The sequence below is a fragment of the Arachis duranensis genome, chromosome 3 (genome assembly GCF_000817695.3).
Source record: "Arachis duranensis cultivar V14167 chromosome 3, aradu.V14167.gnm2.J7QH, whole genome shotgun sequence".
Lineage (NCBI taxonomy): Eukaryota > Viridiplantae > Streptophyta > Magnoliopsida > Fabales > Fabaceae > Arachis > Arachis duranensis.
This window is the reverse complement of record NC_029774.3, coordinates 122594742-122608203: the sequence shown is the minus strand read 5'-3', so window position 1 is coordinate 122608203 and position 13462 is coordinate 122594742. Positions and strand designations below refer to the sequence as shown.

At 31.1% G+C, this 13462-nt stretch overlaps 1 long non-coding RNA gene across 2 annotated transcripts; it reads right to left on the bottom strand.

Annotated features, from left to right (window-relative positions):
* Positions 1–10040: 10040 nt before the first annotated feature.
* Positions 10041–13188, bottom strand: LOC107480967 (uncharacterized). Of its 2 annotated transcripts, none has more exons than XR_008007313.1 (4): positions 12883–13188; positions 12738–12791; positions 12503–12661; positions 10041–10315 (listed from the first exon to the last, which is right to left on the bottom strand). It is a non-coding gene; the product is annotated as an uncharacterized LOC107480967 (long non-coding RNA). The 2 variants fall into 2 exon arrangements; XR_001590537.3 differs by having other exon boundaries at positions 10061–10315; positions 12743–12791.
* Between the last annotated feature and the right edge of the window lie 274 nt (positions 13189–13462).

The following is a 13462-nucleotide window of genomic DNA, read 5'->3' as shown; positions in this document are numbered from 1 at the left end:
TGTGAGTGTGTGTTTTTGGGGGGGCAAGATCTCGAATCGGAGGCAGTGAATAACGAGAGGCGAATTAGGGTTTCTAATGAAAGAGAGGGGAAGGATCCATGCTTATTGGTAATAACAGAGAAGGGGGTTGTAGGGTTTCCGCGATGCAGCACGCGAAACGAGTAACACTGCGAGTTTTTGGTCTAATTTATCACTTCTTATATATATTAGCGTAATTGCTTGGCCCCTCGGAAAGCCGTGTTTTTTTTTTTGGGGTTGTCCAGTGCCCATTCAGGGGCCTCCTTGTCATTTTGCTTTTCTTAATGCAGTGTGCAACTGTGCTAAGGGCGAAGATTCAAAAATTTCTTTTTTTAGTTTTTTGGATTTATAAAAATGATAGATATTAATGTGTAACTTACTTTTAATGTAAACATTTATTGTTTAAGTTATTTTTTCAAAATAAATTTAATTAAGCTGTTTATCTAAGTGCTAACAACGCAACTTTTATTTTCCCTTTGTTTGCATTTTTTTCTTTTTTAATTGGATGATCTCCATGGTCACCTTACTTGTTTGTTGTGTCGTTATTTTCTAGACATATAGTGTTTATTTGGACGCCGTTAAATCGATAAAAAAAATTTACTAAAAAAATTATTTTTTATTTTTTAGTATATTTGGTAAATTTTTAATAGTAAAAATAAAAATACTAAAAAAATTAAAAAAATTTTTTTGAAAAGCTACAATTTATATCTTTTTTTAAAAGATTTTTTTCTTAAAAAATATTTTTTACGTAATAAATAAACGAAAAAGTACTTTTATCTTATTTTATCCAAATATAATTGATAGATTAAAAGATCATTTTACATAAGATATCCAAATATAAAATTATTTTTATTTTTGTAAAAAATACAACAACAATAACAACAAAATTTTGTCCCACTAGATGGAATCGACTAACTTTTATAAAAGATCTTTTAAAAAAATATCATTTAAATTTTTTTTTCAAAAATGACTCCAAACGAACTCCCTTAATAGTTCCTATACCTGTTATGCTCCTTTGATTATTTACAAACGGTATTCAAACCTTTATTTTTGCTACTTTAGCTGTGGCTTATAAAAAAAAATTTTTGAATTATGGAGACAAGAAAAAGAATTCAATACATAAATTTAACATTTAAAGAATATTCTTTACTAATCTTATTTTTCAGTTATTTAATCCCTTATCTTATCAAATTTCATATTAGTCAAATTAGTAAACAAATAAAAAAAAGAGAGCAAATTACTAAAAAAAACTCATAATAAGAAATGACATACAGACGTAATAATGCTAATTGAAATTTTAAAAATTTTTAAAAGATAAGTAGGGTTTGAAAACAATTGTTATAAGGTTGAAGGCTTCTCAAGAAAAAAATAAATGAATTTTTAAAAGATTTTATAATAACTTAAAAATTCTTAAAAATTTATTATTTCTTTAAAAATAAAAAAAAATGGTTGACAAAAATAAAGTTGCAGTGGCCGCAAAAGGCCAAAATTTTCAATTTTCTTATAAAACGTATATTTTACGAAAGACAACACTCCTACTAAATAACATAAACAACACTAATTAATAATAATTAATGAATAAAATATCATTTTTATTTCTACATATAAATCTCAAAATTATCGCTAATATTTAAAACGTTCTATTTATTTGTATCTTTAGAATTTCTAAATCTAATTAATGTTGTCCTACGGTCAACATGGCTAATATGTCATTAACGCTGTTGTACAGGTGGAGGTTAGTATCCGTTGGGACAGAAAATTTGTTTGTAATCGTTATTGAATAAAGAATAAATAAATAGATAAACGCCAAAATAAGTCCTATTCAAAACCCTAATTGCAAAACCTAGTCTTGTCCTTGCTGTTGCATTTTCTCTCGAGCTCAGTTTTTTATACCTGATTTCAATGGAGTTTGAAGCATGTCAATCTGAAGCGACGCGAAGCAGTAAGCAGGTGACACAAAATAGCAACCAAGCACGTCGAAGGAGGATAACTTGCTACTATGAAAAATAGCTTGTGCTTGCTACTTCATCGATGGTAGAAAATCCTGGACACATGTTCTAGGGCTGCGTTAACCTTGGGATGAGGGTGATGTTTAGCGTTGTGTTTATTTGTTGTTCAGTTATATGTTTAGGTAATTTGTGAGTGTGATTAGGTTGTCTCATGTTTGGTCTAGATTGGAGAAGAAGGCAGCTATTTTGTATGAATACAACCAGAAGATGATCCACAAGTGTCAAAGTTAAGAATGAAGGTAAAAAATTTGAAGGGCAAATTGGATAAAGTTAAATTCAGGTTCATGTTGCAGTGATATTTGCTTTAGATGGATTGACAGTTGCATTAATTTTAATTTGTTAAAAAATAACTACTATTAAATTTGGGAGATTTTTACTGCAATGATGTTGCTGGAGATAATAAAAGTTTAAGAGAAATTATTAAATCCTTAACTTGTGTTTTATATTTTGGCTAAGAAATTATAGTGATGTTGATTTTATTGCTGCATTGTTGAATTGAATGAGATTTTAATAAAATGCTGTTTTAGTGAATTGAATGAAATTATGGATTGTGCATCTGTAGTTAAATAGATGCTATATTTTGCCTTCTATTTAAATGCTAGATTATGCATTTGCAATGTTATTTTATTGAACTCATATGGATTGTTAAACTGAATGAAAATAAATGTTGTATTTTACCTTCTATTTAAATCAAATAATTCATGAGCATAACAACAATTAAAACTCTAGCATATCACTTAATCATCAATTATAACATTATTATTGGCTACAACGACAAAAGATTCATAGAAAAATAACAAAATCAGAGCACGATAATTTGCTCCACAATAAAAGTCCAACATAACAAAATATGGTCTTTAAACTAATTTTCACGTATCATAATCATACTAAAGAAAAATCTAACAAGAAAAACAAAAGATTCCAAAAAATAGAAAATTTCACACATCATAATCACGACATTTTTTTCATATTTTGGGTGGTGTCCTTATCATGAACTTGAGTTGGAATGTGTTAATAGTCTTGGGTGGGCTTGGCAGCACCATAAGCATAGTTGCTTGCTGTCCATAAGCATTATTGGAAGATGTCACTTTAGCCTTTTTTGAAGTAGCTTTTGATTGCTGGGAACTCGCAACATTGATAAATGATTTTCTCCTTGGCCTTGAGGTTGTGATCCTCTTTGAAGCAGCTTGTGATTGTTTAGAAACCTAACTAGAGATAGTGCTAGAGATGAGTATTGAAGATCTTGTTGATGTAGATCCAGATACTAAAGCAAGTAAATAACTCATCTTAAACTACAAATCCTGTTATATTAGGTAAACATAGTCAAACAACAAGAACCAAATTGTTTGAACAAAAATGTATATATTGGTCATCACAAAATACTACTAAATCCTTAAATCCATAAGGAAAGATCGAATCACAAAAAAAATGTCATGCCCTAATTAATGCAAACAAAGAATATTTTTCTGGGAACACAAAAAATCAAAACACCTTATGATATGAACAAGCTCATATATGGCCATCGTTCTTTGTGGAACTATTGCATAAAAACCCGAAAAAAATTGTTTCCTTCATACGTAACTTTGTCGAACGAAATCAACGTGTGACCAAAACAAAATCCTAAGCTATCATGCTACACAACCAAAAACAATCCATGGACTATTTTCAATCTGCAACCACTCCCTGTGATCAGGCTCGGAAAAGAGTAAAAAATATATGATAAAGAGAACTGGAATGGCAAAAGTTGTGCTGAAGTGCTCTGTTTTTTCAAATTTTTGTGTTTGCTATAATGAATGTTATAATGGGCATGAAGATGTAGATGTGTCCATGTTAATTTTGGGCTCACTAATTTAAAATTTTGCTAAGGATTTAATTTAATTTTAATTTTTTAAATTTAATTTAATTTTTAAATATTAGATTAACGGACTAGTATTTTAGGTTACTTTAATTTATTTAAAACTAGTATTTTTACCCGTGAATTACTCGTGAAAAATCACGGGTATATTTGGACTAAAATTAACTATGATAAAATATAATAAAAATACCTAAAATATTTAATTGTAATGTAGAATAAAAATAATAAAAGAAAAAAATAACAAATAGTAGTAATAAAAAAATAACATGTTATTTTAAATTTGAAAAAATTTCTTTAAATACAATATTTGCTGTGCTATTTAAAGTATGTCCTTCTTTGTTGTGAATAAGGATTTTTAACTCCTTCTTATTTCAAACACGAGATATAGCAACATAAAGTTGTTCGTGACTAAACACGAGTTTAGAAAGATACACCCCAATATTGCTAAGAGATTGTCTTTGACTTTTATTGATGGTCATGACATATGAACAACAATAGGAAATTGTCTCCTATCTAATTTGAAAGGCCATGGTGATTGAGAAGGAGACATGCACATGCGTGAGATTAAGACCTTTTTGCCAAGATAGCTTCCAACTAATACTTCTGCTTCTATACATGATTAGATAACCTTGTTATAATTAGCCTGGGGTCATTACATAAACCCGCAAATTGGTCTAGATTTCTTAAATACATTATAGGAATTTCAACCTTCAATTTCAAAGCATGATGAGGTAATCCTGAACATTGGAGGCTATTTAAAAACTCTGGAGTAAGTGTTTCAGTAGCATACTATACGCTTCCATAAGATTTGTCAACACTATCTGAACTTAAGTAAATTTTTTCATCTCCTGAAATTTTCATGATAATATATTAATTTACCTTCTTAACGACATCAAGCGTAGAATAAAGAATTGCTCGTGATTGCAACCAATTAGAATCCAAGTGATTTTCAAGAAGATTTTGATATATACAATCCACAATAGAACTAAGAGGATCTTCAACATTTAATATGAGCAACTCAATAAGAATCATAATCTCAGAGATGCCATCATTAGGCCCACCTATATTGCCATCTCCAACATTTAAGATCCATTGTGAAAACAGAGTCAATTCATCATTATGTGAAGATTCCTCTAATATCATTTTTTTTGTAAGTTTCAAAACACTACAATAGTCCCATATATAAGAGGAACATATGCTTGCATTAACAATTTCTGTCCTGCCACCTCCAAGAATGACAGGAAGAATTTGTTTAAAATCTCCGCCAAAAACCACTACTTTCCCACCAAAAGGCAAATTAGCAATATTATTATCTGTAGATGACATAATGTGTCTTAAACTTTTATCAACTGCCTCAACACTATATCTGTGAACCATAGATGCTTCATCCCATATGATAAGCTTTGTTTGCTTTAACAATTCAGCTAGTTCACTATTTTGTTTGATATTACATACATAATCTTCATATACCGTTAATGGTATAGCAAATCTAGAATGAGTTATTCTACCTCCAGGTAGTAGCAAAGCAGCAATTCCACTCAATACAATAGTAAGAATAATCATTACTTGTGACCTTAAAAAAGAAGTCAAAACTGTCCAAAGATAAGTCTTACCTGTTCCTCCATGGCCATATACAAAGAGTACTCCACCATTTTTTTAAGAAACTGCTTCCACAATTTTCTCAAAAACACCTTGTTGTTCTTGTGTTAAGGATGAGAATAATGTTTGAAACTCATTTTTTAAATTGTTCTTGTCATAGTTTAGCTCCTTATAAATTAAACCATTTTAAAATTTCAGCCTCACAAAACATTCTGGAAAAGGCATATCAGGATATTCCTTTAAGCTCTTCCTATTATCTTACAACATCATCTCAATTTCATATAAGCATCTTGTTTTTAGCTTATCATCGTCAAAGATAAATCTGCAAACAAAAAGAAAAAACAATCTAAGAACAAATAAAATAGTTATAGTAAGAAACACAATATGAATCATTAAAAAATAAATTTTTATTAGAATCAAGGAGAACCTAAATTTTTAGACAATTTTCTTTCATTATACAAAATATCATTTGTTAGAAGCCTCCAAGTTTCTTCCCAAACATGTTGTAGTCCGCTCACACTATTTGACATCAACATTACAGTGAAAAGCTTCCTTAGATAATCACCTAAACCCCAACATGAAGCTTCTTTGATAGCTTCAATATATTCTCTATCATCATTAAGTAATCCCAAAGCAAAGCAAGCATCTCTAAAACTATTGTGAATAACACCATTTGAACTTTTGATTTGGTCATAGTTGGTAGGACCTCGAACAAAATTCAACATCATTCGTAAATAAAATAACTCTCCACATATTGGAGGTACATAATAAAGCCTTCCAATAGTATAGCCACACTTTCTTTTTTACCATATTTTTTCTTTTTTATTATAAACAAAGAATCTTGGAAACTCAGAATATGTCAACTCTTTAGCCTCCGAGTAACTATTATTAGCATCCATCCATGTAGTAAACATTGATTGATCAATCCCGAATTTTGACAGAATATCATCAATATCTTCACCATCTTCATATAGAATTGGATTCCGACCAGGCAAATGAAAGCTCAATCTCTATACAGCAGGTTCTCTAGAATGAATGGGGTATGTAAATATTCTCCAAACAGCTTCACATGGGGATATATATCTATAATCAAGACAGTTTTTTATTTCATCAATAACTTTATTTGAGCGTTCACTATCATCAGCATTATCTAAAATAGCAGTGACGCGATCATAACCCTTGTTTATATATTTGAAGAGTTACTTAATTGCTAAGCTCTGATTACACCACTCAACATTCATGTGTGCTTGATATTTCATTAGCAAAGAAGGATTATAAGTAACAACATAGCGATTATATAGAGCCACATTTCCTTTTTGCAGCATAACAACCAGTCTTTCTTCTTCTGTATATTGGATACCCTTCAGCATCAATAGTTGTTAAATCAGTAAAAGATTTGGGATAGAACTTTGAACAACGACCTTCTTTCATGCATGGTGAAAATATATTTGTAGAACCGCATGGACCATGAAGCATAAATTTTTTTACAGCCTTGTACAACTCTGGATGCTCAAATTTATTAGGAATCTCAGCACAAATTACCTTATCTATATCTTTTAGATTTGGAAATTTGCTTAAAGAATCCAAGAATATCAAAATATGAGCATGTGGTAGACTTCGTTTTTGAAATTCAATTGTATGAACATCTGCGCATAAATCATAATATAGTATGTATTAGCAACTATAGATATACTTAATGTTCTAAAAATAGTATATACTTTTTTTTAATGTACACCTTACCAGCAACAACTTTACCAAAGAATCTTTCCTTTTTCAAATCTTTAATTAGCATATCAAGCTTCATTTTGAACATTCGACAAACAATGTCAGGACGGTCTACTGGTTTGAGATGTAAAGGGTCTAAAAGTCGCTTGATCTCTGGCCATTCTGAATTACATGTGAAAGTGATAAACAAATCTGGATAACCAACATGGCCACAAATTGCAACACAATCATGGTATAAGCCATCCATATAACGCCTACCTCCTATAAAACTTGATGGCAAAACTATTCTTTTTCCTACACTTGAGCTACTTGTTTGACCTGTAGATTTAGCATTTTTCAAACTCTTGTAATCTTCAGCTCTAAGTTCCTTTTGATGAATCCTAAAATATAACAAACGTTCTGACTCAATCATAGTGTAAGCATCCACTACAAATTGCTGAAAAAAGTTTTTTAGAAACCAGTATTGTTGGAGCTTCTGTTTTCCTCATTTGAAGCCTAAATGCAAAAAATTGTCGCATGATCAATTTGCTCCTCTTGTTAGGTTTCAAACTCCCAATGGTTTTATGTTGAATATCAATTCTATAGCCATCTTCTCCATATGGAAAAAGAAGTGGATATTGTAAACCAAGATAAGCAACATGAATCTCATTTATATGCTTTAAGTGACCATCTTGCCTTTCTAAGATTATATCTCTAGTTGATGAAAGAGAATCAATATCACCAACAACTAAAGCAGCCACTTCAAAAACATCAGGCAAAATATAAATTCTCCCATCTTTTGTAACTTGCTAACAATCTCAGGGTAAATAGCATATTCAAAATCATTTGACCTACAACATCAATAAAAAAGAAGTAAAAAAAAAAAGAACTTCTATAGCTAAACAAAATGATACAGAAAATAGACAGAAAATATAAATGAAAAAAACAAAATATTAGTAATTAAGTTTAGATAAAGCAAATTACCTAAATGGTGTTATCCTATTGTTTACTTCGTTTTCTGTGTCATAGATATACAACTGAGCAAACTTAAGTTTTTCACCGGGCATAGGCATTAAACTACCAATATAATGAACATTTTCTCTACTAATCTTGTAGACCGTTGTAGCACGTATATGGCCTTTGTTTATAAATGACTCCACCTTTCAAGTAGAAGAAGTAAATACAAACATTTGATTATGTGCTCTGATATTATTTTGAAAATTCTTGTAATGCTTTGAACCATAGTCATAAAGTAACTCTTTTAAAACTTCAGGAGGCTCTGTTAGAAAAGGCAATTGCACTTTTCCCAAACTGCAGCATAGACTAAATTCTGGAATGATATAATTTCTATTTTTTCGATTTCTTTTATCATACCATATTAAAGCACCACACTCTTGACAAATTGAAATTGGATCACCGAAATCAAAATAATCTGCATTATATGACAAAATTTTTTCTTTAGAATATACAATACAAAAGAAAAAGAATATTTATAGGTGAAAAGTAACATTTTACCTCCATATGTGAACTGAAAGTTATTTTTTTGGTGACCATTACCTGTATCAAATCAAATATAATATTTCTCAACTAAATAAATTTAACTTCAAAATGAAATAAATGTAAAAGTAATTGACAAAATGAATATATGTGGAACAATATAATAAAAACATAGCATAATAGTACCTTCTTGAAAATTAGTGTTACTTTCATATAAACCAATGCTTAGAGAGTAAAATTTTTGAGAAGCTGCTTGCATATAAAATAGAAAAGTTAAACACTAAACTAACTCAAAGAATGGATAACACTACTAATAGCATAAAAAAATTAATTTATCATAGCAAACTCACCAGAAATATCATCATAGTTGAAATCATAATCAACTCTAACAGAAACTAATCCATCTTCTAAAATATCAAATTCAGAATCTTGAGATAATATCCCATTGATCACATGTCGTCCAGAAGATAAATGACAACTTGGATGTGTCATAGATTTCTTTGTATTTGAATAATCTTGACCAGCAGAAACTCCATATTGAAATGCATTGGGATTAAAAAATATTTGTGTAAAAGACTTTAGTCTTTCAAGTTCATCAGTCAACATATGTGCTGGTAGGTATGAAGTACTTGTAACAAAATCTTTATCCATGCAACTTTTTTTTTTAATTTTCACCAATAACAATGAAAATCTTTTTCTTTTTTGACTCTCTATTCGTGATTTCAGCTAACACTTTTTTTTTCTAAATTTTTCATATTCCTTTCATCAATTTGAGAGTCCCCAGTTCTTTTTTGTCACCCTCTTTTCAGTAGTAATATTGATTTTCTTCTTAATCTGGCCTTTCTGCACTCATCTTTAGTAGAATTTATTCTTTTCTTTCTAATAATAACTGCAAAACTTATAACAAAATAAACTAATAAGCTTTAATATCAAATATTAAATCATAATATAATAATTTAAAGTAGAAAGCAATTTAAATTAAAGATGTCTAATAAAATTTATACAAACTAATGAATAAGTATTAGTTAGATATGTATAAACAACCTATGTATAAATTCAAGTTAAATGCCATATGTGATTGAAATAAGAATGATAGCATGTGTAACACCCTACTATATTTAATCTTATGCTTAAGTCATAAGACTGAGATAGTATGATATTACGACTTCTAAAAGTAAAAAAAAAATATATAATAATAAGGAAAAAGATACTCAACTAGGAACCTTGAAAAACGGGTAAAACAAATTTGCAAAATGAAAAGCACAACGCTCGAGGAATCGAATTACTTGCGTGTTAAGAAACCTAAAAAGAAGTGATAAAGATAAATAAGAGAGAAAGAAAAGCCAACGAAATAACATAACTAGCTCCTGACTCAGCCTGCAAAGCTAAGGCTGGCCGGAGGATATATATATATATGCATATAAACATACATAAGTATTCTCAAAATACACCAAAGTACCAAAGTGAACTCCTATCTCTCCCTCAACCTCTAAGAGGAGCAGCATACATAAGTTACTTGGAGAGTAAGCTAAATACATATCTACATATATACAAACAGAAACCCAAAATACACCCAAGGACTACTTCGCTTCCCAAGATCCAGACGCCTGGCGAGGAGCCTCTCGACCTACATCTAAAAAACAACAACACAGTATGGAATGAGAACTGAAGGTTCTCAGCATGGTAAAAGTGTCACGCGTATAATAAATAAGGTCCTGAGAATGCCATAGGCAATCCTAGAACTTCGTTATTCAATTATCCAACTTAGTTACTAAACAGAAGCCATAAACAGTTATAGGTATTCTAAATCTACCTAACTTACTCAATTTCAATCCTAATCTAACACCAAACCATTTTTCCATTTCCTCCATCATCTATAATGCAACAGAAACAAGCAACCAAACAAGTTCACGCACAAGTAATGAGCAGATAGTACAAGTAGCAAGTATAACAGGTAGCATGTGATATATATATCAATTAAGCAACCCAGGAAATGCATAGCAATCAAAACAAACAAATGCATATGATGAATGTCTATCCTACTGGCCGTGAGCTCACGTGTCGGTTACTTTGCCAGAATCCGACACATCTGGTAGTTAACCCAGACATTGGTCTCTAGGTTGCGCATCTCTAGGAGGATCATAAACAAAGGAGAGTGCCTTTCCACATCGAAGGAGTGTGTCTTTCCACCTTCTCCTAGAGGATATACGAATGACAGTGTCTTTCCACTCGAAGAAGTGTGCCTTTCCACCTTGCAACCCGAGAAGAATGTGGGGGAAACAATATGAAAGAGAGTACCTTTCCACCTTCCCCACACCTGCATCACGACAAGAGAGGGAACTTTCGTCCTCAACTTGCCAAATCGAACATTTCGGCCACACACAGTCATTTCCAAATCTCATCATTTATCATCATCATTTCCTTACATTCATTCTTTATAGCCATAGTAACATGTATTCATTTAGCTTTCACATCATTCCCTTATAACTCATCACGTTTACCCTTTCCGGGTCCTGACCAAACCATTTATCAAACTCTTCTCAGCCTTTTTAATATCGAATAATCTTAAAATCAACCCAACTTTAACATTAAATCAATCACATAACACGAAGATTAATCTTTGACTTCTCGGACCCATGACTATCTCTAAGACATCCTCGATACTCTATTTTCTTTTCTGTTTTTAATATAACAAATGAACTCGGAATTGGGCAAACTTTATGTCCAGACGTTCACCTCGGAATAAGCTTTCTAACAAATAAAAAATCACAATTTTTTTTATTTAACTAGCCTCAGAAACCAAGGAGAAACACTGACTGCTCTACAGTGCTTAGAAACCAGAAAATAACAGCAGCATATGATATCTAAATTCCATATAAAATTCAAATTAAATCCAATCGCCTTAAAATTTAATATAGTTCAACTTAACATATCCAGGTTTCTTTTCCAATTAGTTTCAGGTAAAATCATTTTTAATGAAGGAGTTATGTAACTTGGAAGTTGAGTAACTTTCTGCAAAATTCTGTTTTAAAGGCCAATGAACATGTCCTCTTCCAAGTCCCATAACTCACTCATTAAATCATGGACAATTCTGAAATTTAAATCACAACTGCTAAGCATAATAATTTTTCACCTCCAATTGTTTGCACTTGAATATCCATCCATAATAAGAAGTTATAAACGCTCAAAGTTGCTGATCTAAGAAAACAGAATCTGGCTTTTATTGTATAATGCATCGTATTTCAAAAATTCATATCTTTAAAACCACAAGTCCAACCATTTTGAAATTTTACGAAGTTAAAATAATAGGACTAAAGCTTTATTTAAAATTGGTTTCATTTCAAAATTCATTTTGAAACATTCGCAGCAGAGCCAACAAGTTACTGCTGTTCTAAAAATTATGCAGTAAAAATCAGATTCCACGACTACAATTTGAAAGTTCACCATAAATAATATATTTAACGAAAAGATCCCAAATTCTCCAGTTCAGTTCCAAATATTTCAAGGTTTAACCAGGACTTGGTTCCACGCAATTTTGATCATCACAGAATTAGTTACAGCATATGCAATACCACCACAACACAACTCTACATCCTTATTAACAAACAGTAACCATAATCCATCATAAATAAATACAAGAGCATACCATTAATAACTTCCACACCTCATAATTCCAATATATATCCACCAACAAATCTATTCCAACAACATTACAAGGCTAATCATTAAATATAATAAACAATTCAACTTATCCTATGGTTCCTCTAATCTAAGTTTTCACAACACCGTAAATATTAAACGTGCGAAACTTAAATCATACCTTGGCCGACCACTTAGTTTCACCCAAGGCAGCCTCACAACACAAAACACAGTCCCTCCAAGCTCAATTAAAATAGCCACAAACCAAGCCTTGATCACCAACAAGCCTCCTAATATTCCCAATTCAATTCCAAAGCATATATACCCACTTAGTCTACACCTAATACATATACATATTCTAATTTCAGTTTTTCCATAAAAAAAACAAGATTGAGCTAGTGTTAGGGTATTCTTACCATACCCATATTCTCAATAGCTTGAGTCCATAAGTCCCGGAAGCTAACTTGAACCTAAAACACAAAAATTGGACAAGATTCAATATAGATTTTCAATTTTACCAAAGAAAGGAGGTAGAGATTCTGACTCAAAAGTGAAGCTTACTAGTAAAATTGATCCAATAGAAAGGTAGAGCTCGACGCGCTGGACGCGTGGCTGCAAACGGTGCGGTGATCGGAGCTTAAATGAGGAAGATACGGTGGTTTGAAGATTGGATGAAGGTTAGGGATTTCCTCCTCTTCCACTTTCTATTTTCTGCGTGGTGTATGAAGTGAGGAAGAAGAAGCTGATGCTTCTTTTATCTTATAGGTCCGGTTGAACCCACGGGTCCGGTTTGGACCCCAATTCAACCGGTTTGGCCCTTCTAGTCCGATTTTAGGCCAAATTTTTGAAATTGATATCAAAATTCTCGTTTTGATGAGCTCTATCTTATATTAATATTAGTTTTACATTTTTAGCTTTTCTAATTAAAATACAATTTATTAACTAATTATTTACCGATATTAGCGGGGTTTACAACATGTATAATAGATTGAAATGAGGTTCATATGATCATTAAAGTTTCAATTTATATCATGTAATGCAATACACCACAATGGTTAGGTCCACATAAAATTCAATCTGAATTAGTATATTATAGTATGCTTATAAGAATATAAAATTAAGAAAATATCTCCAATCTATT